The sequence below is a fragment of the Aquarana catesbeiana genome, linkage group LG05 (assembly GCF_042186555.1).
Source record: "Aquarana catesbeiana isolate 2022-GZ linkage group LG05, ASM4218655v1, whole genome shotgun sequence".
NCBI classification, from domain to species: Eukaryota; Metazoa; Chordata; class Amphibia; order Anura; family Ranidae; genus Aquarana; species Aquarana catesbeiana.
The window spans coordinates 314,782,682-314,810,333 of NC_133328.1; the positions used below are offsets into that span (position 1 = coordinate 314,782,682).

At 41.2% G+C, this 27,652-nt stretch overlaps 1 protein-coding gene across 3 annotated transcripts in view; it reads right to left on the reverse strand.

Moving 5' to 3' along the window:
- The window catches only part of BASP1 (brain abundant membrane attached signal protein 1), a 115,867-nt gene that overhangs the window by 32,357 nt on the left and 55,858 nt on the right, over nucleotides 1-27,652 (reverse strand). Inside the window, exon 2 of one of the 3 annotated variants that reach the window (XM_073630848.1) lies at nucleotides 20,479-20,515. The exons of the other annotated variants lie outside the window; for them this stretch is intronic. The gene's annotated coding sequence lies outside the window, so the exon portion shown is untranslated. The remainder of the gene's footprint in view (nucleotides 1-20,478; nucleotides 20,516-27,652) is intronic. 3 annotated transcript variants of the gene reach the window in all.

Sequence of the window (27,652 nt, forward strand, 5' to 3'; positions counted from 1 at the left end):
GGGGGTCACAGACCTCAAAAATCAGATATCACATCAGGCAACTGCACATGTTTATGCTTATGAATTGGTTGGCTGAAGGTTCGTGCAAACACTACTGGCACCAGCTAAGCAAAATGATGATCAGATAGGGTTTTCTAACCTATAGGACGTTGCTACTACCAACTACACAAATAGCACATAACTTAGAATATGAGGTTTTCAAAAACTATTGTGACTGATTACTAAAATCAAATTATTTACAAAATCAACAAATACTAGAAGGATCTTAATCAGAAACCGTAAGAAACGAAAGAATATCTATTCAGCGAAAAACTCTAATAAAGATAAATACATGAGAATATATCTACATAGTTAGGTCTGAAAAATCCAAGCCCATAAAATGTTTACATTCAAGTACTGTAGCCAAGTGTAAAAGTGCTATTCAAAGTGGGTAATGCATAAGGCCAAATATCCAATAAGGTGATTATTTAATATCTAAATACAACCAAAAAATATAACTAAATTCACTCATTCTAAATATATTTGTGGAAAGTCTAAAATTATACCAAAAGTAAGCAGAATAATAATCTGAAATAAGAGAACTATCAGGTTTGAAAATGAAAAAAGCGGATTTTGTTTGAGGACTATGGTGAACAAGATTTTTTCCTATAGTATTCTTTCTACATCAGCTTCATGCTGCTGCCTTACTGGGATCTTCACTTTACAATGGTTTACGAGTGCTTGATGGCAAATACAACACTTGGGGGGTTATTTACAAAAGGCAAATCCACTTTGCACTACAAGTGCAAACTACAAGTGCAAAGTGCACTTGAAATTGCACTGAAAGTGCACTTGGAAGTGCAGTCGCTGTAAATCTGAGGGGTAGATCTCAAATGAGGGGAAGCCCTGCTGATATTATCATCCAATCATGTGCAAGCTAAAATGCTGTTTTTTTATGTTCCTTGCAAGTCCCCCTCGGATCTACCACGACTGCACTTCCAAGTGCACTTTCAGTGCAATTTCAAGTGCACTTTGCAATGGTAGTGCAAAGTGGATTTGCCTTTCATAAATAACCCCCTTGGCATAAATCTCTCCCTCTCTTTATAGACAGCATCTGCAACAAGTGTAATGTCAGCAATTTGAACCCTGCCCTCCAGGCTCAATATATAGCAAAATGGTTTGCAGCATATATGTTATGTATTCAAACCTCCAACACAAAATGCCAGTAAGGTTATGATATGATTTTTTGAGCTGGGTACACATGGCTAGTTTTTTCAGCAAGTTGAATGAAAAAAAAAAAAAAATAAATAAAAAGCCCTGCATGAACGCAATGGGGGTTATTTACTAAAGGAAAATACACTTTGCACTGCAAGTGCACTTGGAAGTGCAGTCGCTGTAGATCTGAGGGGGACATGCAAGGAAAATAAAAAACAGCATTTTAGCTTGTACATGATTGGATGATAAAATCAGCAGAGCTTCCACTCATTTCACATCTACCACTCAGATTTACAGCGACTGCACTTCCAAGTGCACTTTCAGTTCACTTTCAAGTGCACTTGCAGTGCAAAGTGAATTTGCATTTCGTAAATAACCCCCAATGTGTGAAATTCTAAAAGTAGTCAGTTTTGGGTATGTGTGCACCAGGCTTCAGATTATTAAAATATATTTTTCATACAGGGTCTAGCAAGAAAAGGAAGCACTTGCCTTAAAATTAGAGATGAGCAAACTGGGCAAATTTTAGTTTTTAGGAGATTCCAGCAGAAGGTCTGCAAACCACCAACGCCAAGCCCTATCAAAGTCAGAGGTTTTTATTTCTGGCCTTTTTCAAGGCTAGTTTGCAGGCTATTTTTAAACCAAAAGAAAAGAATCAAAAAAAAAAAAAAAAAAAAAAGAAGAGATAAAAAAAAGAAGAAGGAAGAAGAGGGAATGGCTAGCTGGGCACTAAATAAATGTTTTCAACCCACCCCCGCTCTGCAATCTTAAAAGCCAATTTTTTTTTTTTTTTTTTAACCTTGTATTTTCTTTTTTGGTCCAACCCACCCCCTTTTCCTACATTCTTGCTGAGACAAGAATGACATTTACTTTGCCCCAACAGCTTCCCAAGATATCAATGTCGGGTATCTCAGGAGGAATTGGTTTCAGAGAGTTGCTGGAGGAAGGCAGACATTGTGCCAACACTACTGTGGAACAGCTGCTAGAACCCAGGGGAGACATAAATGAAAGAAGACAACTGTGTGTGCCATCCCAGTATGAGGCAATGGAATGCCAGATCAGAGCAAGACAACCAAGGGTTTCCCTGGACGTTTGCCTATGCTATTTGAGCACAACCCAGTTGACAAGGTAAGTAGGTATCAAAAGCAGAATTAAACCCACAAGGTTTTCCCGCTATACAATGGGGTTGCCCACCACTATACCCTTTGCAAATGACAAAATCCCCAGCATTTCTAGAATGAGTGAAAGTGAAATCCTTGACTATAAAATGATCATGAGTGCTTTCGGTCAATTATCTTGTTCAGAATCTCTAGCTGGTTTGTGTATATTTCAGCAGCAAGGATTAGGATAGGCAAACTGGTCAGACTATGGTCAATCTGTTCAGCGGTTCATCATATCACAAACAGGCTGGGCTTAGGCCGAACTCCTAGCTCATTCCTTCTTCAAATAGCTCTTTAGTTGAAATATTTGTATTAAAATAGAATTTGAAACTGTTGTTTATGATACTGACCAAAGAAAGCTGATAGGAGGTAAATTAGACAGCCTAGATTACAATGTACATGTAGTGCTACCCCCCGCAGGACCTGCTTAAGTAAGTTTGCTGCGTACTCTGCCTCTCAACCCCAATAACAGTCTCAGCCCCTCTGGAGAGCAATAACTGAAATTAAGACCATTATAGTTCAATACTATATTCAGGCTGCTTTTAGGGGATTCCAAAACGTGAGAATGTCCCCAAAAGCAGAGGCACACTTAAATGGCAAATAAATCACAATATGACACTTTATAATGGGATTGGTTACCTATATTCAAATTTGGCTCTATGCGTTCAGGCAGGAGGAGAGCAGAAGACTCACCCTCTGTGTCAGATCCCTCTCTTCTGTCTGCTGACACCACAGGCCCAACTACAAACACTGTATTCAAATCAATATTCAATGGCTTAGCTTCCTAGATAAACTGTCCTGCACACCTCCTGCATATACAGAGCCCTGAGTATGTGTGTGCGGGCCTGTATGGCACCAGTAACTTCAGTCCCTTTGAAGAAAGATGAGGCTTTGTATCTTCAGCTAGCCATTCTCGTTGGTGCACTTAAACTCCTGAATAGCAGGGCCAAACACCACAACTGGTCCAGATTATCAAAGAATACAGGATCTTCCTCAGCAAGGTGAAAGGACAATAGTGTCTTTATACAGTGTCTCTGTATCTGAACGGCTTTGTGTCCTGCGGCAGGTTACAGGTATCAGCAAGGTGAATAGGAGCGATGATGTCTGTATACAGTTTCCATACAACTCTGTGTGCAGTGTCCTTGCTTCCTACAAATGGGCAAAAGCCCTCTCATGCAATCCTGCAGTCAAGGCCCAAACGAACGTCCTGGAACAGGCAGGATATTCTAGTGACCCGACTGGTCACCTCACACTGGAACGCTTCACACCATTGGTGCAAGTGCGTATGGATATGCACCTGGGATCCCCTCTCTCAGGCTGGATGTCACGACCAGCTGTGGATGCCTGAAATCATGCGGTGGACTTATCTGGGAGGCAGCACCTCTCCCCTGAGTCTAATCTCTTCCTCTGCCTTGTGTAGTCTGAGAAATCTCCACAGATAAGCAAGATGGAGTCTCTAGTTCCGTTGCCCCCAGAGCAGACTGGCCATTGTAGTTCTGTATCCATAGAAAGCTATGGGGTCATTTTAGATGAGGACTACACATCCCAGAATCCTTTGTAGATGCTGCGTGTTAAAGTCCTTCTGATTTGCTCCTGTGATTGTCTTTCCTCCTCCTTCCAATAGGGACACAGGGGAGGGTGCAGTGCGAGTAGCTTGTGTGTGTGTCAGTGAAGAGAAAAAAAAAGGGGAGGGGGGAATTCCACCTGCAGAAACTGACAGGCACTTTCTCCCTCACAGAAGAATCTCAGCCAGCTTGGCAAGGCCGCAGGATATTGCGGGGCACCCGCTACACACAAAAATTACTTCTGGCCATGTACCATGGGAAATACAAATAACCGTATGCAAAAAAAATAATGGCTTCTGAGCAATGCCAATTTGCATGTCAGGCCTGTAAAGGAATATTCCAATGTTTAAAGTGAATATATATATCCTTTGCTTAAAGAGAAACTGTCACCTTGATGACACACAGCAAGATCTTTGTCACTGGACCAAAGAGTGAAAGATCCAAAATTTTGAATAATATATGTCTAAGAGATGATTTCTCTTCCTTTTGACAGATCAACTCCTTCCGGTCATGTCTCCAAACAACAAATAAGCAAAAATTTCCACAAAAGGAACACGGCAGAAAAAAACCCTCAAAAAAACAAAAAAAAACGACAGGAGTAAAAAGTTTTAACGAGTCTCTACTCTATGCAAACTAAACAAAAAAGTTTTGACTTTAAATATACCTAAGCCACAGCACCAAACTGTAGACAGTAATGTTCTGGCCTAATGTACTGTTGTTAGAAGTGTCAGGCATGGTAACTGTGCCGTGACAATATTCTCCAATTTAAAATACAAACAGTGCTTAAAAAGGAAATTATGCTGACTTTTTGCATATTTTATGTTTTTATGACCAGGACTAGAATTTTTATTGTTTTTTTTTTTTTTTTTTTTTTTTTAGGTTGACAATTCTTGCCTTCTATCTGGCCAGCAGTTGGAGCTCTAGGCTTCTTTTCACAGTATCGCTATCAGCTGTTCTGACAGAGGCCCATTTACTTTAATGCATGATCATGGTAGTGTCTGATCTCTTATCAAACAGCTTAGCCCCTAAGTGTTACTCAAAGCAGTCTTTACTCACGGTGTTGTGTTTTTAGCTTTTTGCCATGTAAAGGTTTTTGTGTCAATCAGATATTTAGCCATCACATAACGGTTTAAAAGCATATAAACAAAATAAAAGTATTAAAACCATTATCATTTGCCTTTAAGCCCCATTCACATCCCTATTGTGGATTTTCGTGCAGTTAAATGCATATGCTGCATAAAAAATGCACAATATGGCTTTGTTTTCAACTTTGCATTTTCTATTTGCAGCCCCAATGCCATTTTTAAAAAGCAAAAACACCTCACTCTAAAGGCTGGGTTCAAACTATTGCAAATTGCTTGCGGTATCAAAACACATCCAGTTCGCAATAGCAGGAGATTTTGACCGGCTCTCTATGGAGCTGGTTCACATATCTCCACTGTGGCTCCGATGCGAATTTGCACAGGGGTCTCATGCCTCTTTTGGTCCCTTTCAGGTCTGAATTCAGCCAAAAATGTGAAATCATACCTGAAAGCGGTGAACGGGGACGCACCGGACCCCTGATGTGAGCCGCATGTGAAGATAGTGTGAACCCAGCCTAAAAAGCTGGTACACACTAATGCATTTCTAAATACATGCATGTTGTACATGTTTTTTTTCAATAACTTAGTAGTAAATTCAGTGGCGGCAGGTGCTCAAAATTGGGGGGGGGGGTTGGGGGGCACAAAATTAAAAAAAAAAAATCATCATCAATTGCTGCCACTGTGCCCATCAATGCTGCCAGTGTCCCTCCCGGGATTCCCCGCTCACACCCATCCTCCCCATGGATGGACTGCGGGACACCCCGCTCACAGCCACGCCCCCACCCCCCCATGCGGATAGAACACAGGACACTCCACTCACACCCCCCCTGCGGATGGATCGCGGGACACCCCGCTCACAGCCATGCCCCCACCCCCGATGAGGATAGAACGCAGGACACTCCACTCACACCCCCCCCGTGGATGGATCGTGGGACACCCCGCTCACACGCCCCCCCTTGAGGATAGATCGCGGGATGCCCCGCTCATATCCCCCCCCACGGACGGATTGCGGGACACTGTACTCATAAACCCCCCGCAGATGGATCGCGGGACACCCCGTGGAGGACGACCAGTGCTTACCGGGTGTTCTCTTCTCCGGCGTCTCCTCTCCAGTCAGCTTCCTATGCTCTGTCCCACTTCCGTCAAAGCGCTGAGCATCCCATAGGGACACCTGGTGCTTTGGCCAATCAGGAAACAGGTCTCACTGACCTGCCTCCAGATTGGCGGGGAGGAAATGCGGTGTGAAATTAGCGAATAGTCATTCGCTATGGTCAAACAATTGGGTGGAATCAGGGCGCACGCTCTTCCCCCTGAGCCCATCCTTTTTTGAAGCCTATTAGAGCCTCTGGCTCTAATAAGGTGCTTCAGAAATATACACCCCCTCCTGCCCCCGCCATAGGAGTCCATGCGTCCGGAGTCCTGAAAGGGGCTTGGCACATGGATAGGGAGGCGGCGCCCGTGCGCCCACAATGCACGGGCCGCCACTGAGTAAATTTATAAAGACCTAGGGCTCCGTAATCAGGATGAATTTATGCAAATGTTTTTTGTTTTTTTTCTTATGTTCTCAGAAGTAGGCATTCTGCAAATATGAACATAAGAGGATGCCATACAATCTGCACACAGGTCTCAAAAAGCCTTAAGCTGGCCATACATTGTATAATTTTCTTTCCTTCAATCACTGTGTGAAGAAAAGAAAATCGCTTCATTTCATCAACACAGTCAGCTGCTCTATTGTATTCTAACAGTAGGAGATTTCCCCATGGCCAGAATATGATGATCACTGCTGCTAGCTATAGCCAGCCACATTGATCTTACGAAAAAACGCAGCAGGCTGGTTATATTGAAGTTGATCGATAGATTGACTTCACTACAACCAGACTGCCCATAGATGGATCGAAATTTTGATCAGTCTATGGCCAGCTTTAAAATGACAAAAGGAAACCAATATTGTTCAAAAATGTTACTGCATACAAACTGCAAAAAACGCATCTTGACTACAACGTATGGTGGAGGGTTAATCTGCTGCCTTAGAACAAGTTGTTTTAGAACATTTAAATTACCAATTGTCAGAAGTCTGATCTACAACTTGAAAAAAAGGTGGCTTATTCAACATCACAATGATATAAAAGTACATAAGAGAATCAAAAAAGCAGCGGAACAGAAATAAGCCTGTCTTTTAGAATGGCCAAGTCAAGATTCTGATTGCAAGCCCACTGAAATGCTGTAGTTTGATCTAAAGCAGACCATTTATGCAAGATACCCCAAAAAGACACACCAACTAAAGAAGTTTTATATACAAGAATAGTTCAAAATGTCTTAACAGCTGCACAGCTCAAGTGTTGGTTAGTGGTTCTGACAATTAAAGTGTTACTAAAACCAGGACCCTGCAATCGCTATATTTGGTTTTCCACAGTACAGAGAACATGGACATGCAATTATTTTAGTAAATATAAACTGCTAAATACCTTTCTCATCCGCAGTATATATAGAGGTCTTGTGACTTCTATCAGTGTCTGGTTAAAGCTTGTAGGAGGTGTTTTCATTCACCCCTTATTGTCCTATAAGGCTGCAGGACCCCTGACCCTCTGTCTGGACAGTGCTGATTGGCCCTATGCTGATCACATGCACTCTCCCAAGAAAAAAAAAAGAAAAAAAATTATATATATATATATATATATATATATATATATATATATATATATATATATATATATATATATATATATATATATATATATATATAATTATCATCTCTAGCAATACAAATCAAACTGAGTGTGTGCAGCTTGTCCCCTAGCCTCTGTACTATCCGGCGATGGATTGGGAACAGTGGAAGAAGAAGAGGTTCTGAGTAGACGGACTCAAACAGCCTTTTTTACACAATGCAGAGGATTAACCCCTAACCCCCGGTTCACACAGGGGCGACTTGTCAGGCGACTTAGCCGCCTGACAAGTCGTGTCCTGTTCTGTACTACGGAACCGTTCTAATAGGAGTGATGCAAGTCGCTCCGACTTAGAAAAAGGTTCCTGTACTATTTTGGGGCGACTTCAGGCGACTTGCATTGACTTCTATACAGAAGTCGTTTTGCAAGTCGCCGCTGAAGTCGTGTGCAGGTCGCCTCGGTGAGTCGACCTGCAAATCGTGTTGCCCCATGTGAACCAGCAGTTAGGTTTCACAGCGAGTATAACAAGCATGCTTTACTGCACATACAGACTGTTTTTTACTGTTGAGCGAGGTTAAGCATCAAATATAAGCTTTTGTAAAAATAATTAAAATTACCCCATATGTTAAAAAAAAAAAAAAAAAAAACACCACGTCTTTATCTAAGATATAGCAGTGTAATATATTGCTGTAAAAAAAAAAAAAAAAAAAAAAAAAAAAAAACCAAAGATGAAAAGCAGATCTCAATTTAGGAGCTATTTATGCAGCAATCCAAAAATAGGGTCTACAAACGTTATTACACTTATTTGCAATGTTTTCCTCTCACTAATCCAGTATTGACTATATCATTAAAATCTTTTATGTGCTTTATTATGTGTTTGTTTTATCATGCTTTGTGTATAGTTATTCTAGGGAAACCAGTGCACAACAGAAACCACTAAGGCATTGTCTGTTTTCACTTGTTACCTGTGGGAAGCACATAAAGCAACTTGTTATATTTGCAGACATCATTACAGTGTAAACACACCACCAACAAAAAAGCAAAAGGATTTTTAGAGTTTTAAAATGTTGTTATAGAATAACCCCCATAATTGGTACAGCCTTTTGGATCACTAGGATCAGATGCTGACGGCTTGATAAAAAAAAATAAACTAAAATTAAAAACAATGTTGTTTAAAGTGTATGTTACCCCAAATAATTTTCTCTCTATGCGTAGTCACATACATGTTCTGTATTTTATAACTCATCGTCTATTATTTTCATGTACTTATTCCATCAGAAGTATCAGGCTAATCCTGTCAGTCATCTTTCCTCCTTGTTCTAAACATACCACACAAAGCACAGAAGCCAAACTGTTAGCATGGTCAGGTTGAATCCTATGGCTGGCCTTTCTGAGATGCAGGACACTGTGCAGACACACAGCATGACTGTATTGGGTAGTTTGTTTTGCAACCACACTCTCCAACCAATCAAAGCCTGCCTCTGGAATACACCCCCTCCCAATCACAGCCTGTCTCAAACACTCCCGCTGCTCAAGCACAGCCTACATCTTGCCTTAGGCTCAGACTATGGAATAAGTACAGCCTACATCTCACCTTAGGCTGATCATACTATGGAATAAGCACAGCCGCCATCTCGCCTTAGGCTGATCATACTATGGAATAAGCACAGCCGCCATCTCGCCTTAGGCTGATCATACTATGGAATAAGCACAGCCGCCATCTCGCCTTAGGCTGATCATACTATGGAATAAGCACCACCTACATCTCGCCTTAGGCTGATCATACTATGGAATAAGCACCACCTACATCTCGCCTTAGGCTGATCATACTATGGAATAAGCACAGCCGCCATCTCGCCTTAGGCTGATCATACTATGGAATAAGCACAGCCGCCATCTCGCCTTAGGCTGATCATACTATGGAATAAGCACCACCTACATCTCGCCTTAGGCTGATCATACTATGGAATAAGCTCCGCCTACATCTCACCTTAGGCTGATCATACTATGGAATAAGCACTGCATACATCTTGCCTTAGCATTTACTTTTAACTAGCACGTTCAAGCACTATATGAATTTTCATAGTGAGGAACAGAGTTCCAGTAAGCCTTCGATTTGGGCACTGGTGTAGCAGCACGGAGTGCGCTCTTTTCACGTGGAGCTTTTTTTTTTTTTTTTTTTTTTTTTTTTTTTTTATCTTTAATGAATAGTGGACTTTTTTTTTGCTTGCACTGACATTCTATTATAGAAAACACACTTTGGACTATTATCAGTCCAGTCAGTTTTTATTTTAGAAATGCTGCACTTTAGTTTAGGATTATTTTCAATAAATGAACCGGAAAAAAAAAAAAAAAAAATAATCACATCTCTCTTACTTGACAACATGACAAGAGAATTCCTTCATAGAGGAAATCTACCACAGGGCCGTCCAACCTGTGTCCCACGGGCCGCATGAGGCCCAAAACGGTTATTAACCACTTCAGCCCCGGAAGGTTTTACACCCTTCCTGACCAGAGCACTTTTTACAATCTGGCACTGCGTCGCTTTAACTAATTGCACGGTCATGCAATGCTATACCCAAACGAAATTTGCATCCCCCCCTCCCCCACAAATAGAGCTTTCTTTTGGTGCTATTTGATCACTTCTGAGGTTTTTATTTTTTGCGCTATGCCCAAAAAAAAAAAAAAAAAAAAAAAGCAACAAATTTGAAAAAAAAAAATTAAAAAAATACTTTTTTACTTTTTGCTATGCTAAATATCCCCCAAATATAAAAAAATATATATTCTTCTACATATTTTTGGTTAAAAAAATAAATAAATAAATAAATCGCAATAAGCGTATATTGATTGGGTTGCACAAAAGTTATAGCGTCTACAAACTATGGGAAAGATTTATGGCATTTTTATAAAAAATCTATTTTTTTTTTTAACTAGTAATGGCGGTGATAAGCGATTTTTAGCAATATTGCGCCATTACGGTGGACAGATCGGACACTTGACACACTTTTGGGAACATTGACGTTTATAAAGTGATCAGTGCTATAAAAATGCACCGATTACTGTGTAAATGACACTGGTAGGGAAGGGGTAGGAAGCTATCAAGGGGTTAAATGTGTTCTAATTGTATGGGGATAGGACTGAGTAGTAGGAGACATTTCGCTGTTCCTACATAATAAGAACAAACATGTCTCCTCTCCTCTGATAGCACAGGGATTTGTGTATTTACACACAAATATACCTGTGCTGGTGCTCGTGTACGCGACCGCCGGCTACACGCATCAGGTCCCCCACCGTGCAGTGGGCGCATGCCCTATAGCGGCTCTTAAAAGAGCCCTGTACCTGTATGGGGTTTCGCGCAGGGGAGCCATTCTGCCCCAGTACATGTACGCGAGCCAGTCGGGAGCCGGTTAATGAGGCCCAACATAAAATTTTAAATTTTTTTGGAAGTTTTTGTAAAAACGCATTTACACTCAGCAAACACATGCAGCTGAAGAAAAACTTGACAGTATCTCTTTGCTGGACTTTTAGAAGTTTTATCTTCCCAAAGAAAAATATCCTACTCTTCACAATCATGCCTTAGATTAGAACCAAATTATCTAATGGGCATTTGAGACTATATTGAGAATTGCTTCTACATCCATCGAACCAGATATTGATGCGTTAGTTTATCAAAAATTGCACTAGTTTGGCTGCCCTCTTATTTTTATACTAAAAAACATTACAAAAAAAAAAAAAATGAAGTTTCATTACTCAGATAGGTACTGTATATTATCTACATCGGTAATAGCTAACTTGTGATCTGCCCAACTTTTTCTGCTCATCAGCTATCCTTATTGTTAGTGTATTTTATGCATGGCCTAAGACAGTTCCTCTTCTTCCAATGTTGCCCAAGAAGGTCAAAAGGTTGGACACCCCTGATTTACCAGATTCTCTGTATCCTAGTCACATAAATTTGCTGGCTGCCTTATGTCAGAAGTCCAAGATAAAATTACATGAAATATGATGTTCCCCACAAAGAAGCCTTCAGTGGGTTTGTTTGGGAATTCCTCTCCGGCATCACCAACAGGGGTTCTCCACTGGATGCTCGCACGGCAAGGACTGGTGTACTATTAATATCCAGCTGAAAATGCACTGAGCAAGCAGGCTGTGCTCCCTTTACGCATCTAAATTGTAACTTTCATGGCATGCCAGAATGCGCATTGAAAGGTTTTCACATTAAAAAAAATAAAATCAAGTTAAAAAAAAAAATTGTATTAAGCATTTCAGGGTAGAGAAATATGAGGCTTTCATTGCCGATATCCATTTCTAGCCTTGCAGTCACATTTCCCTCCAGTTACTGAATACCTGACACTTGGTAGATAAAAAAAAAAAATCCAACTCCCCTCCAATAGTTTTTATTAAAGCTTTTTTGCATTTATAAAACAAAAACAAAGAAAAGGAAGGAAATACGTTCACATGCAGTTTCAATATACATGTAAGCTTCCAACCATGTGACAGCTATGTCTTAGTGAGTCAGACAAGTACAGTATACAAACCAAAGAGATGGCATGTGTGGTCTCAAATTAGCATTATTCATATACTACCACTACATATTAATACCACAGACTTCGTATAGCAGGGGTCTTCAAACTATGGCCCCTCCAGTTGTTCAGGAACTACAATTCCCATCATGCCTAGTCATGTCTGTGAATGTCAGAGTTTTACAATGCCTCATGGGATGTGTAGTTCCTTAACAGCTGGAGGGCCGTAGTTTGAGGATCCCTGTCGTATAGTATCAAGACATGTTGAAGCACCAGTTCTACTAAAAATATACACAAAACACAACACTATCTGCATTCACACCAGCATTACTATTTTGAATTCTTTCGATCACCGCTTAGAACAGTGATGGCGAACCTTGGTACCCCAGACCACATTTCCCATGATGCTCACCTACACTGCAGAGTGCAAGAGCATCATGCGAAATGTAGTTCCAAAACACCTGGGGTGCCAAGGATCGCCATCACTGGCTTAGTACAATATGCATTGCTATAGAGACTGATTTATCAATTTGCACAGACCAGGTATTACCCAACAAGTACCCACAACTTTGTACACGGGGGACTTCATGCTCTATATTGAATTTAATAACGTATTAGTAATCTGAAAAAGAGACCAGCGAAAAGGGAGCTAGGCCTGATACTGCTAGCCATGTCTCCCAAAGTTTATCAAATTTGTTAGGTGTACCCCTATTGCGGTAGACCCACCACTCCTCAAGTGTGGGGGGCCTGGGAGACAGCCAATTTAAGGCAATCACCTTTCGTGTTACATTCAGTAATCTCCTAAGTGGTGTTAAGACCTCAGGTGGATAAATCTCATCTAGGTTGCTTAATCGGTTCCTGCCCGGCCTATAGCAGGACGACACCGGCGGGAACCGCTCGTTGATCCGGGTGAACATTATAGGATATCATCCCAGATCGCGGGGCCACGCGGTCTGTCACCGGCTGCGTTCACCAGACACAGCCCATGACTGATCACTGTACCGGCCCGCTCTAGGTACTACGTGACCACTAACTAAATCACAGCAGGTCACGTGACAGTTGTACACAATGGATGGCTTCCTTTCAAGCCGTCCATTGCATACACTTGTGTTGCTAGCTGTGATTGGGCAGTGTGATCACATGGTACAGACTGGGCCAATAACAGCTCATCTGTACCATGTGATTAGTTCTGGCTAATTACAGCTAATCACAACAAAAATAGATCACAACAAAACAGACAGTAAAATCCTTGCATATAGCAATGAAATGAATTGCTCTATTTAAATAATGTGTCAAGAAAATAATATAAAATACTGATCACTTCCCCAGAGTAGTAAAATGTGACTATGATAACATTATATTGCTCTGGTCAAAGTGTGTTAAACACACACACACACACACACAATATTAAAAAAAAAACACCCCACAAAAACACAAAACATTACAGTGCCTTGAAAAAAATATTCATACCCCTTGAAATTTTCCAGATTTTCTAACGTTACAACCAAAGACTTAAATGTATTTCATTGGGATTTTATGTGATAGACCAACACAAAGTGTCACAATTGTAAAGCGGAAGGAAAATGATAAATGGTTTTCAACATTTTTTACAAATATCTAAAAAGTGTGGCGTACATTTGTATTCAGTCCCCTTTACTCTGATACCCCCCCAACTAAAATCTAGTGGAACCAATTGCCTTCAGAAGTCACCTAATTAGTAAATAGAGTCCACCTGTGTGTAATTTAAGCTCAGTATAAATACAGCTGTTCTGTGAAGCCCTCAGAGGTTTGTTAGAGAACCTTAATGAAGACACGGCATCATGAAGGCCAAGGAACACACCAGACAGGTCAGGGATAAAGTAGTGGAGAAGTTTAAATTAGGGTTATGTTATAAAATAATATCCCAATCTTTAAAACATTTCACTGAGCACTGTTCAATCCATCGTCCGAAAAAAAAAAAAAAAAAAAAAGTAGTATGGCACAACTGCAAACCTATCAAGACATGGCCGTCCATCTAAACTGACAAGCTGGGCAAGGAGAGCATTAATCAGAGAAGCAGTTAAGAGGTTCATGGTAACTTTGGAGGAGCTGCAGAGATCCACAGCTCAGGTGGGAGAATCTGTCCACAGGACAACTATTAGTCGTGCACTCCACAAATCTGGCCTTTATGGAAGAGTGGCAAGAAGAAAGCAATTGTTAAAAGAAAGTTATAAGAAGTCCCGTTTGCAGTTTGCAAGAACTATGTGGGGGACACAGCAAAACGTGGAAGAAGGTGTTCTGGTCAAATGAGACCAAAATGGAACTTTTTGGCCTAAAAACAAAACGCTATGTGTGGCGGAAAACTAACACTGCACATCATCCTAAACACATCATCTCCACCGTGAAACATGGTGGTGGCAGCATAATGTTGTGGAGATGCTTTTTTTCAGCAGGGACAGGGAAGATGGTCAGAGTTAATGGGAAGATGGATGGAGTCAAATACAGGGCAATCTTAGAAGAAAACCTGTTAGAGTCTGCAAAAGACTTGCGACTGGGGCGGAGGTTTACCTTCCAGCAGGACAATGACTCTAAACATATAACCAGAGCTACAATAGAATGGTTTAGATCAAAGCCTATTCATGTGTTAGAATGGCCCAGTCAAAGTCCAGACCTAAATCCAATTGAGAATCTGTGGAACGACTTAAAAATTGCTGTTCACAGAAGCTCTCCATCCATTCTGACAGAGCTTGAGCTATTTTGCAAAGAAGAATGGGCAAAAATGTCACTCTCTAGATGTGAAAAGCTGGTAGAGACATCCTCAAAAAGACTTGCAGCTGTAATTGCAGTAAAAGGTGGTTCTACAAAGTATTGACTGGGCTAAATAAAAATACATGCCACACTTTTCACATATTTGTAAAAACAATTTGAAAACCATTTATCATTTTCCTTCCACTTCACAATTATGTGCCACTTTGTGCTGGCCTATCACATAAAATAAATTTACGTTTTTGGTTGTAATATGACAAAATGTGGAAAATGTCAAGGGGTATGAATACTTTTTCAAGGCACTGTACATTTTTTTTTTTCCTTGTGCAGTCACCAGTTAGTGTCCCTGATCACCACTACACCAGTTATATGACGACGCTGTACTGCACTGGTGACAGTAGATTAAGAAATGTTTTTTCCTACCATTCTCCCAATTGCAAACTGAATATGCACTACCTGCATCTGAACATTTTACTTATCTTCGTATACAGCACTGCCTCAAAACTGTCCCCCTTCCTCTGTACAACATCCATCCCAAGTCTTGGGACTACCTCACTAACCCTGACACAAAACTCAAGGGTATCTCCTATTTTTACAACTCCCTCCACCAAAAACATACCTTCACCAAACTAAAACCACATCGGAAATGGGAACTTGATCTGAACCACGAATTCACAGACAATCAATGGCAACAAGCCTTTAAGTCAATCTATAAAGCCACAAAATGCGCGGCCCTGGCGCAGAAAATCTCTCTGCGTTGGTATATGACCCCAGCCAGAATCACATCCATTAATCCTCAAATTCCCAACACTTGCTGGAGATGTAACTCATCCCCAAGTGATCTACTCCATATTTTCTGGACATGCCCTCATCTACAAACATACTGGGATAGTATTTTCCATTTAGTCTCGAACATCACTCACATCAAAACTCCCCCCTCACCAGCACTTGCGATCCTGAACCTAACTATTGAAGAAATTCCCCACCCTTTTAGACTGGTAACCACCCACGTCCTGATGGCAGCTAGACTTAATATAACTAGACACTGGAAGTCCTTCACACCTTTAACTCTAACCCAAGTCGTCGACTTGGTATCATTACATTACAGCTATGAGAATTCATCTGCTACTAGCACGAAACATTATACAAAAGTATACACCAGCTGGCAACCATGGACCACATGGACTAGACACTGCGCATCTCACATCTAAATATACTGCAATACAGCCCCTTTCTCTTGGCCGAGCAATACCAAGAATAGCACAGTATTACATGCATATGTTTCATTTGGTAACCTTTCAAACTAAACTCCCATTTCGTAGTATTACAAGATAAGATGGTCCACTTCGCTCCTGTGGCTCTAGAGATCCCACATGGGGTGTCACACTAGTGAAGTGGACCAGCCACAACTCTAGAAATATTAGAAATTTTATAGACACTGGTTTATTACTTACTTATTGCAATAGATTCCTGTTTACGGATAAAAGTTGTACTCTAAATCATAATAGATTTATCTTTCTTGAATTGTTTACTCAAACGTCGTTGCACGACGTACAATGTTCAATTGTACACTGTATTTCTTTTGAAAATGAATTAAAAAAAAAAAAAATATTGATTAAAAAGAAATGTTTTTTCCTCATTCAAAAACACGTCAAGCCTCTTACTAAATACTTTGAACTGTCTACTTTCCAAAAAGGGATCGCTTGGCGAATTTCTGTACAAGAAATGAAATGGCTGTCAGTACATCAAGAGTAATAATATACACATATACCATAGTTTGTGGACTCTAACTTTCCTACAGACTAAATAATATACACTGATTTTGGTTGTTTTCACCAAAGAAAAATAGCAGAATACATTTTGGTCTAAATTCATGAAGATTATTTAGTGGCAAAATTTTATAACAAAAAATGTTTAATTTTCGGTCTTTTTTCATTTATTTAGCAAAAAAATTGAAAACCCAGTGGTGATTAAATACCACTAAAAGAAAGCTTAATTTGTGTGAACAAAATGATAAAAATTCAGTTTGGGTACAGTGTCGCATGACCGTGCAATTGTCATTCAAAGTATGATAGCACCGAAAACTGAAAATTGGCCTTGGCAGGAAGGGGGTAAAAGTAACCCAGTATTAAAGTGGTTAATAAGCATATCTTGGGATCTAGGTCAATAAGAGTATGATAAGTGCAACTGATTGTGTCCACCAAAGCACAGCAGTATCTAACCAGTTTGGGGAACTTCCACAACATATGAAGTAAATCCACAGGAAATTGTGGACCACTCGGGCACTCTGGGGTATCCCACCTGCCCCTACCTAAATAGTTTAAGCTGGCTCCTATCTGCCCTATGTATTATGAACAACTGAGACAGGCGTTGTGTGGATGATAAAGATACGGAAGGTACCCTGTCTAAAATGATTTGCCATACATCAGCTGAAATGCACTTTTTTTAATTGCATATTTGTTCAAGGATAGAGACTTAGCACAACAGGCAGACAAGTAACATCCAAAAGGAAGTCTGCAATGGCAGTTCATCACAGGGTCACTCTAAAAGACTATGGGTCTTTTAAATGTAAATGCTAATCAAACACACACACACACACACCCACACACCTTCACCTGTACTTCCTACTCAAAGCTTGATTCCCTAGGCCTTGACTAACAATTACTCATTAGCGTTTTACTTATTTACAGCTGAAAAAGCTTGCTATATGTGCAGGGGAATATGTACCGCCTTGCAAAAAGAGCATTTATAGTTTGGGATTAGAACATCTAATTAACTAATAGTGAAAACATCAGTTGCACATTATGTGGGTTATTGTCAACGGCAAACATGCGCAGGTGACACTATAAATCACCAAAAGTGGTCCTCAAAGCACATTTCCCTTGTGCAAAACTGCAGCCCATCTGGCAAGACATGCCTGGTTGAGGAGCTCTCAATCCCTGCAACTTTTCAGAAAACCATTTGGAACTCATTAAATGACTTGAACTGTGTCTGAAAATGGCTGCATCCAACCTATTTGGCAGCTAGCAAATTCAAATATGCCAAACTAGTTCATCTTTTCTTGTGACAGACAAATATCGCCTCAGTGAGTTTCCACAATGCATTATCCGTAGGATCTGGCACAGTAACAATATGTAGACATTGAAAGGCTATATTTAACCTTTTGTGTACTCCAATACAAACGGCATTCTGGAAACCAAAGCGTCCCTTTCCCCACAGAAGTAACTTTCATTTCGCAGAACAAAGACTCAGCACGTCTTCCACAAGAGCATGTTGGTATTGAACCTTCAGGGGCTTTATAGAGCGGGTAAAAGAAGTATTGAACATGTCACTATTTTTCTAGGTAAATAGATTTCTAAAAGGTGCGACTGATATGATATTTTTCAACACATGTCGGTAACAACCCATGCAATCCATACATACAAAGAAACCAAAACAAGTTCAGAAATGAAGTTGTGTACTAAAATGGAGTGACACAGAGAAAAAGTATAGAACACATGAAGAAAGGGAGGTGCAAAAAACATGGAAAGCCAAGACGCCAACTGAAATCTAACAATTAGCAAGCGATCCTGCCCCTTGTCAGTGCAAATTAATATTAGCTGGTTCAGTCTCAACTAATGGCCTATAAAAAGGTTTCTCATTACCAAGGTGTCACTTGAGAAACATCTCATGATGTGTAAAAGCAAAGAGCTCTCTCAAGACCATTGCAACCTTTTTGTTGCAAAATATACTGAGGGCATTGGTTAAAGAAGGATTTCTAAACTTCTAAGTGTTCCAGTGAGCACTGTTGGGGCCATAATCCGGAAGTGGAAGGAACATAATTTCACCATAAACCGGCCACGACCAGGTGCTCTTCAGGAGATTTTTGACACAGGAATGAACAGAATTAGAAGAGTTGTTCAAGAGCCACCTTTGGAGAGCTTAAGAAAGATCTGAAGTTAGTAGGTACAATTGTTTCAAGGAAAACAATAAGTAATGCACGCTCAGCACACAAGACTCCATTGCTGAAGAAAAAGCACAACATTTAGACAAGCCTGTGAAATACTGGGAGAATATACTAGTCTGGTCAGATGAGACCAAAATTGAACTCTTTGGATGCCATAATACACACCATATTTAGAGGTCAAATGGCACTGCACATCACCCCAAAAAACACCATACCAACAGTGAACTTTGGAGGTGGGAACATCATGGTGTGGGGCCGTTTTTCAGTAAATGGTACTGTCAAATTTCATGTCATTGAAGGAAGGATGTATGGGAAAAAATGGACCAAGACATTCTTGATAAAAAACTGCTGACATCTACCAGGACGATGAAGATGAAACAAGGGTGGCCATGTCAGGAAGACAATGATCCCAAACACAAAGCCAAGGAAACTCTCAATTGGTTTCAAAGAAAGAAAAAGCTGCTAGAATGGCCCAACCAATTACCTGACTTGAATCCAACAGAAAATCTATGGAAAGAACTAAAGATCAGACTTCATAGAAGAGGCCCACGGAACCTTCAGGATTTGACTGTTTGTGTGGAAGAATGGGCCAAAATCACACCTGAGCAATGCATGTGACTAGTTTCTCCATAAAGGAGGCCTCTTAAAGTGGTCATTATCAACAAAGTATATTGTACAAAAGTATTAAATAAACTTCAGTTAATGTGTTCAATACTTTTTTTCCCTGTGTCATTCCTCTTTTTTTTTTTTTTACACAACTTCATTTGTGAACTTGTTTGTATTGGTTTCTTTGTACGTGTGGATTCCATGGGTTGTTACCGACATGTGGTGAAATTTTCATATCAATAGCACCTTTAGAAATAAATTTACCTAGAAAAATGGTGATGTGTTCAATACTTATTTTACCCACTATATATGTGACATGTACAGACATGAACAACCACTGATTGAAGCGCTGATAGGTGTCAAAACAGCATTATGGTTTGATAAAGGATATCGGTTACCTAAGAGCTTGTGAACACTAAAATCAATACATATGTATTTTAAACTTATTTGGATAGTGTGGTCAGGGGCTAGAATTTCTATCTTGTTATTATTGCTGGTTGTGTCCCCATAAGGAAGATTCATACTCTGACTGTTCGGAGAGTGAAAGCGAGGATAGATCAAACATTTTGAGTTGTCACCAGAACAATATAGGGAAAAATCTTCCCACGGGAATACTTGTTCCAATGAAAAACAGTCTAAAAATGAGTTATTTCCCCTCACATTGTGAAAATACGCTCTCACTTCCTATTGAAAAAAAAAAAATAGTTACATGGCAGCCACAACTGAGTTCATCAATATACGTGTCCAAACACTGTGCATAACCAACATGAAGCGCATTCACTACATCAGTTTGTGATCACTGATAACAGTCATGATTAGACATCCCCCAACCCCTTATACTCACCTTATTTGTGCTCCCTCGAAGCGCCTTTCTCCCACCAGTGATATTCAGTACTGTATTGGGAAGCATGTGTCCCACTCCCCTGTGATAGTGCCTGGGCGTAGCAGCCAATCACTTTGCCCCAGCATTGTCAAATGACGTAGTGCAGTCAACACTTACCACCCCCGGTCACCGACACAGCCAATCTCAGAGTCGGCTGCAGAGAACAGGGAGATATAAGATTACAGATAACGTGAGTACATGAATGTCTTCACGTGCATAAGCAAGATGACAGTGGTCTCTTTGAGGCATAACTAAAATAAAAAATATATACTGTGTACATTTAGTTCCCATAAATACCTGAAAAATCATTCCAGAAATCCCCATTCTCAATCATTACCTTTATGAACAGAATACCTTCATCTACAATTCATTCTGCTCTCCCAACATCTTCCTTTGTAGCCACCCATTCAAATGCACCATGAGCAGAGAGTAAGTGATGATCAGTGATGAGCCTGAGTGAAAGCACACATTGTGGGCAATCTTGTAGACAAGCATATTCCTCACTACTAGCCACTGAATGGTGCAGACTTCAGCCGTGCTAATCAGTTGCTTGATCACTGTCCCAGAAGCATGTCTGAGAATGTTATCAAGCAACTGAAGGGCAGACTGCACAGCTTAAGACTACATGATCTGGTGGCCAGCACCCTCCTGGGACATGTACATCTAAAAGAATGCCTGGGGAAGTGTTCTTTTACAATCAGCAGAAAGTTGATGTATCCAGTCGCCCCCCCCCCCCCCCCCCCGTTGATCGTTATTAGGAACCGGAAATGGTTAAAAACAGTATCTAAATTTGACCTGGTATGGAGTCTGTTGCAGTCCCTGTATAGCACGGCTGGAATATGAAAGGAAGAAGCAGTATAAGGAGCCAAATTGGTTTATGTGCTGAAAAGAAGCATTCTGAGAAAGAGAAAAGTGACAGAGATGAGCTCATCATTGTTCTGCTTCTCCTTTCACTGTCCAGTCGAAAGAAAGGGATGGTCCAGGGCGACTTGGGTTAAGAGGGAGTGGGATGAATAATGCTGGCCATCAGACTAAATAACAGCCAGCGGCAGGGGAAAATAAATAAAAGTATTGGGGGGGGGAGATCTCCAGACAGAAAGTGAATATTGCAGCAAAAACTGGTTTTGTTGTTTTAACTTTATAGCAGACTAGTCATTATGTTTTTATTTGTAGCAGGGATTCTGCTTTAAGATACAGAGGCTACTTTTGCAGACCTCCTCCTGAAAATGCCAGTTGCCTGGATAGTACGCTCACCTTCTGGTTGCAACGGTTACAGATAATCTGACCCATTAAATGTATGCATATCAGGAACATCGTAAGGACGTAATGTCAAAGACCTTATCAACATACATGTTCAGGGTCAGTGACTCAAAAGGGTGTGGATGAGAGCCAGACAACTAGCATTGGTAGAACAAGTCAAAAATAGCAACCTCTATGTATCTCACTATCCCTGCTGGATTTCTAAATGATTTTAGAAATCAAAACTGAAGCATATGACACCCACAACTTAAAGGATAAAAGTTTTAAAGGATTAAAGGTTTATTTTACCTGATTGCATTCTCTACAAAAAAAAAATAAAAAAATAAAAATAAAAACACCTTTACATGTCCACTCCAGAAGTCTACATTTTTATAACTACACCGTAGGTCTAGTACAATATATTTATGTATTTAATACCATGTTTCTGGAATTTAAGTCTGCTCGAATTATCCAGCAGATGATAGAGGGGTTAAAAGAATTCCATTGACCATCACTGAAGTAAGCTTGTTCATTGTAACCCAATTCCCATGAAGTTTAATCTCTAGGTGTGTCTAAGCAAACTGCATATAAACACTCTTTATCCCCACCTAGATTTGATAGCATTCTGAAACCTAAATACACAGGTGGGCAGTAACAAATTAAAATTATCATTGCAAATAGTTACCCTGGCATATTAAAAAATGCACTGGGCAATGCAAACAGAGACAAGCCACCCTCGTCTCCTTCCAGTTCCTACTGGCAGATTGAAACAGCATTTGCTGCGCAAACAGGATTTGAAGCATATCAGCCTTTCAAGTATCTTGCTGTGAATTTCCACAAATGATGCCAAAGAAAGGTACAAGCCAAGGGCTATATGATACATGCACAATTACATTTGTGTACTAGGCAGAGCTTTTGTAGAATCTTTTTGCGAACAAGGGAAAAGAAGGTAAAATAATAAATAAAATATTCAATTGACTTTAGACCTAAAACAATGTTTGTACCACAAAAAGGATAAAAAACAAAAAAAAAATTATCTTCCGAAGGACAGGATATTTAAATCATGTTAATGGTCATTCCGCTTGTTATACTAGCCAGAATACTTACAGTAGATGGGATTGGGAATTGACACCCCATTCTTTCACAAATCGGGCCACCTGAGTTTCTACAGGGAACAACGAAATAGGCCATCTGTTCACCACAGAGTAAAACACACAACCTGCCGGTTGTGTTTCCAAGCAGACTTAAAGTGTTGTACCCCAAAAAAATTAAAAAAAAATAATATGTGATCCTGTTCCCTTAAAGCATGTATAACAGCACAGTGCTTGTGCTGTGTATTTTGGCCCCTTGTTTAACCTAAAATACCTGTCTGATCCTGTTTGGTTGTGCCCACCCCCCTGAAACTGACCACTGATCAACATAACTGCTGAGCCCCGACACCGTGGTCAGTTTATGTGCCTCTGTCAGCTGCAGCTCTCCTGTCCTACTCTGTCCTCCTCCCCCACCCCCTCCCCTGTCAGCGCCACTCTGTTCCCTGCCCCTTCCCTTCCTGCTGCCATAATCTGTATCATAAACATACCATCCCCTCTGTTAGCCAACATTATGTGTCCTAGTGTTTGTGCTGAAAAAAATGCTGATTTTTACCTTATATCAGAGAGTCTCCCAGCGCTCACGTGACTGCTCGGCTCTCTCCTCCTCATTTCCCAGCTGACATCAGGAGTTCTCAGCCCCGCCCGCTATAGCTGTAAGCTGGGTAGAGGAGAGAGCCGAGCAGCCACATGAGAGCTGGAGATGCTGTGATATAAAGGTATAAAGTGACATTTTTTTCTTTCAGCACAGACACTAGGGCCAATTTTTGATCTATCTATGGCCAGTTTAGGATTGGGCAGGAAAGACCGATTCACCACATATGTGTTCCAGTCATTGATATGGCATGCTTCTGATCATTAATGAACTTATGTGTAGACAGCTATAAAAACGGATTTTCTTCTAGTTGAGGCTCCATTGTCAGACCACACTGTCTTCCTCCTCTATTACATCCAGAACAATTCTTAGCCTAGTTTTTGCCAAGCAGCGTTGTCACCTTTTCTTCCCTGTGGAGTCTTCTTAACTATGAAATTACTTGCAGGTTATTTTTACAGTTTTATCTCCAGCGCGGACATACATGTTGCAGTCTGATTGTACAAGCTCTTTCAGCTTTACCAACCATAGTGCAAGGTTCTCCATAGCACAAATGTTGGATTTTTTTCCGTTTTAGATAGTAAAAACAAATAATCTGTGTGGCACTTACTTGGGTATCTGTTGGATTTTTTTCCCCCTGTTCCCTAGGATTCCAAAGCCACGGGAGGCTGTTCCTTAAAGTAAACCTGTTCTCGTCTTACTCAGGGCAACAAGTTTGCGTCAACCCTTTCACTGCCTCCCATTTTTAACATCAGGTGCCTATACCAATATTTTGCCATTTTTCACTTTTTTTGGCGTTTCACAGTTTATTTTTACAGCTTTAAGGCTGGGTTAACGGTGGCACTATGCGGGAACCACACTGATTCCTAAGCAGGTTCTCGCATCGCATCTGACTCGCAGGCAGTTCACACTGCTCTCTGCGGACCACTGCGGGTGTCAATTTAAAGTTAATGACACCCCCAAATTGGTTCACCGAACTCAGTGCGAACTGTGAAATCGGATGGAAACGGATCACATGGGTCTGATCACCCATGCGATCCGATTCCAGTGCGTACAAAAAAAAAAAAAAAAAAGGGGTCCTACACCATTTTGGTCTGAATACGATGCGATTTCAGCCATACAAACTTTGTACGGCTGAATTCACACTGCACAGACATTCGCTGCAAATCACATGCAATGGCCGGGATTGCACCAGTGTGAACCCAACCTGAAAGTTAACACAGAACCTGTAGACCTTAAAGAAGGTGCTATTTTGTACACCCCATGACAGTTTGCAAATGTTTATCAAATATAATTTCAATAGAAGTACACGAAAATCATTTTGAATGGCCTTCCAACACATCTCGCCAGCACATCTCAACACATGTGCATTTTGACATACAACACCCAGATAGGAGCGGTGTCCTGTTGTGTTTTTTTGCAGTGCAGAACAATCATGGTTTGTGTATGGTTGTGTGTGGTTTGCTGGCACCCTATTCAAAATAGGCTGCCTTAACAATTCACATTAGTGCACAAACATTAAAGCAAATTATAGATACACTGCCACTTTATAGATACACTGCCACTTTGGCCATTCAGTGCCTATGAAAAGGCATCTCTGACCCAACAATACTCACATTTCCAGCAATCTTCCAGTGCGCTTTCCTTCTCCACAGACACTACTAAAATACTCAAGGCCAATTTTTGTGGGAACCTAGAGGCAATGGTGACATCACCCCATGGTCACGTGCTAGGCCTGAGCAGCAGTGCTGGGACAAGGTCACCTAGAGCCCAGGGTGAATTTATCAAACTGTGACCCCCCGCTCCCCATATTACCTTTTTTAGCACAAATACTCCCTCCTAGCACAAATCCTCTTCCCCCATTCCCTCACAACACAAATCCCCCAAAATCACCACTCCTAGCACCCCCTCATAGACCAATTTTTATCCCCTGCTGCCTCCCAAATTCCCCCTCCCAACACAAATAAACCCCCCCCCCCCCCCCCCCCAAAAAAAAAAAAAAAAAAAATCTCCTTGTGGCGCCCCCTCCACCTCACATTATACCACAGTCCCCAGTGCAGTGAAATGATCCCCCATTTCTAGCTACAAGTACCCAGGGCTTCGAAGTTAAAGGCAGTGAATTGCTAGATAAGTACAGTACTATTCACTAGCTCTGAACTAAACATCACTGTTGAACTCATGCACACTGGACATTTTTTTCAGCTGCTCTTAGGATCGTTTGGCGTTTTTTTTTTGCTCCTGCGGGGTTTGGGCAGAAAAACGCTTGACGCGCCTTAATGCATGGTAACACTAGGCACATTTATAAATTATTATTCTAGCCAATGAAATGATTTAACGCCCAAGCGCTTGATACGGCTACACGTGTTACACACATTTACAAGCGTCAGGCTTTTTTCGCCCAAAATGCTGCTGCCAGGAGGAAAAAGGAGTCTGGAAGAATTAGCAAAAATGTCCAGTGTGCACGAGGCTTAAAACTGCCTTGCTGTCTCAGGCTTCAATAATCTTTGAAACACTCCTTTCCAGAAGGAGAAGGTAACACTGGCAGTGTACACGTTTTACACACTACGGGTATACATTCATACAAAAAAAAAAAAAAAAAAAAAGCCACAGACAATAAAACATACAGAGCCAATGGTTTACCTCATGTCACTGAAGTTTTGGAAGCCAACAGTCCGATTTTCCCAGGACAATCCCGATTTTGGGACCCTCGTCCCGATCGGAGGCTGTCCCGAATCGGGATTTGCCCAGGGAAAATTGGGAATGTTTGCAATTTACATTTTTTGGAAGCTGGCTTCAGTAAAATGGTGGCCGGTCCCGCCGCCAGATCGCTCCCCCTTGTGTTCAGTGGAGAGAGGAAGGGGGCTCTATCCGTGCAGCCAATGAATCAGCTTCTCCTCTCGCACGGATCGCCCCCTCCCCTCTCCACTGAACACACGGCGCCAGTGGGCGCTGTATGTGCTCACTGCTGGGGCAGGGGGGCGTTATGGGAGGGGAGGGTCTGCACTGATGGAGGGGGGTCTATACTAACTCTGCCGGGGGCACCTGATGCAAGGAGGGACTCTGCCGGGGGGCACCTGATGCAAGGAGGGACTCTGCCGGGGGGCACCTGATGCAAGGAGGGACTCTGCCGGGGGGCAGGCGACACGCTTGGGGATCCCACTGATTCGGCATTATGGTGAGTTGAATGATTTAATTTTATATTACAATGTAATAATAGAAATAATGCACTTCAATCATCCTGACACCATAACAATCATGGTGCCGGGATGATTGAAGCGCTAACACCAGGTGTTTGGAGTATCTTTATCTGCTGATTGTTGAACTTTCTAGAATACACATATTTCTATTGTTGTGTAGGATCTGGGGCTGCTGTCCCTTCATTCCTCTCTCCCCCTTTCCCTCTCCATCCCTTATTCATCTCAGACTCTAACCACACACCCTTTGAGCCACGCCCATTTAAGCAACGCCCACTATTTCATGTAAACCATGCCCATTTTTCGCCACGGCGCGCAAATTTTTATTGCAAGCCACGCCTACAAACCCATGCCCCGCCCCCTATTATACGGCTCCGCCTACAACCAAAAAAGTGTCCACTTTTTTTTTGCAATGTTGGCAACTATGGAAGAGTGCAGACAGGGAAACTTGAGGTCAAAGCTATGTTTACAGACCGTAAATTCAACGTCGGTTTTGATACTGATGCAACAGGAAGTGCTTGTAATCGCTTTACTGTATGTGTTTGTATACATTTTGTAGAGGTTTTCAATGTATTTAAATAACCAATAGAAAAAAAAAATAAAACACACACCACTAGAATATACACTTTTTAAATGTAATTAACCACTTTGCCGACCACCGCATGCCATTTTACATTGGCAGAATGGCACAGGCAGGCAAAAAGGCGTCCCCTTGAATCTACCGATTAGCAGGCGCACGCCCGTGGGTCCCGCAAACTCCATGTTCGCTGGCGGCCCATGACTGCGACAAAGAGAGGCAGAACGGGGAGATGGCATTTCCATGTTCTGCCTAGCAACATGACAGGGATCTACTGCTCCCTGTCATCGGGAGCAGTGACCCGTCATGTTGTAGTGAGCCATCCCCCCTAAAGTTAGAACACAACCAGGGAACACACTTAACCCCTTGATCGCCCCCCTAGAGTTTAACCCCTGTCCCTGCCAGTGTCATTTATACAATAATTGGTGGCCATTTGTAGCTCTGATCGCTGTATAAAATGTCAATGGTCCCAAAATAGTGTCAAAAGTATCTCATCTGACCGCCATAATGTCACAGTCCCGATAAAAATTGCAGATCGCCACCATTACTAGTAAAAAAAATATATATATATATATATATATATATATATATATATATATAT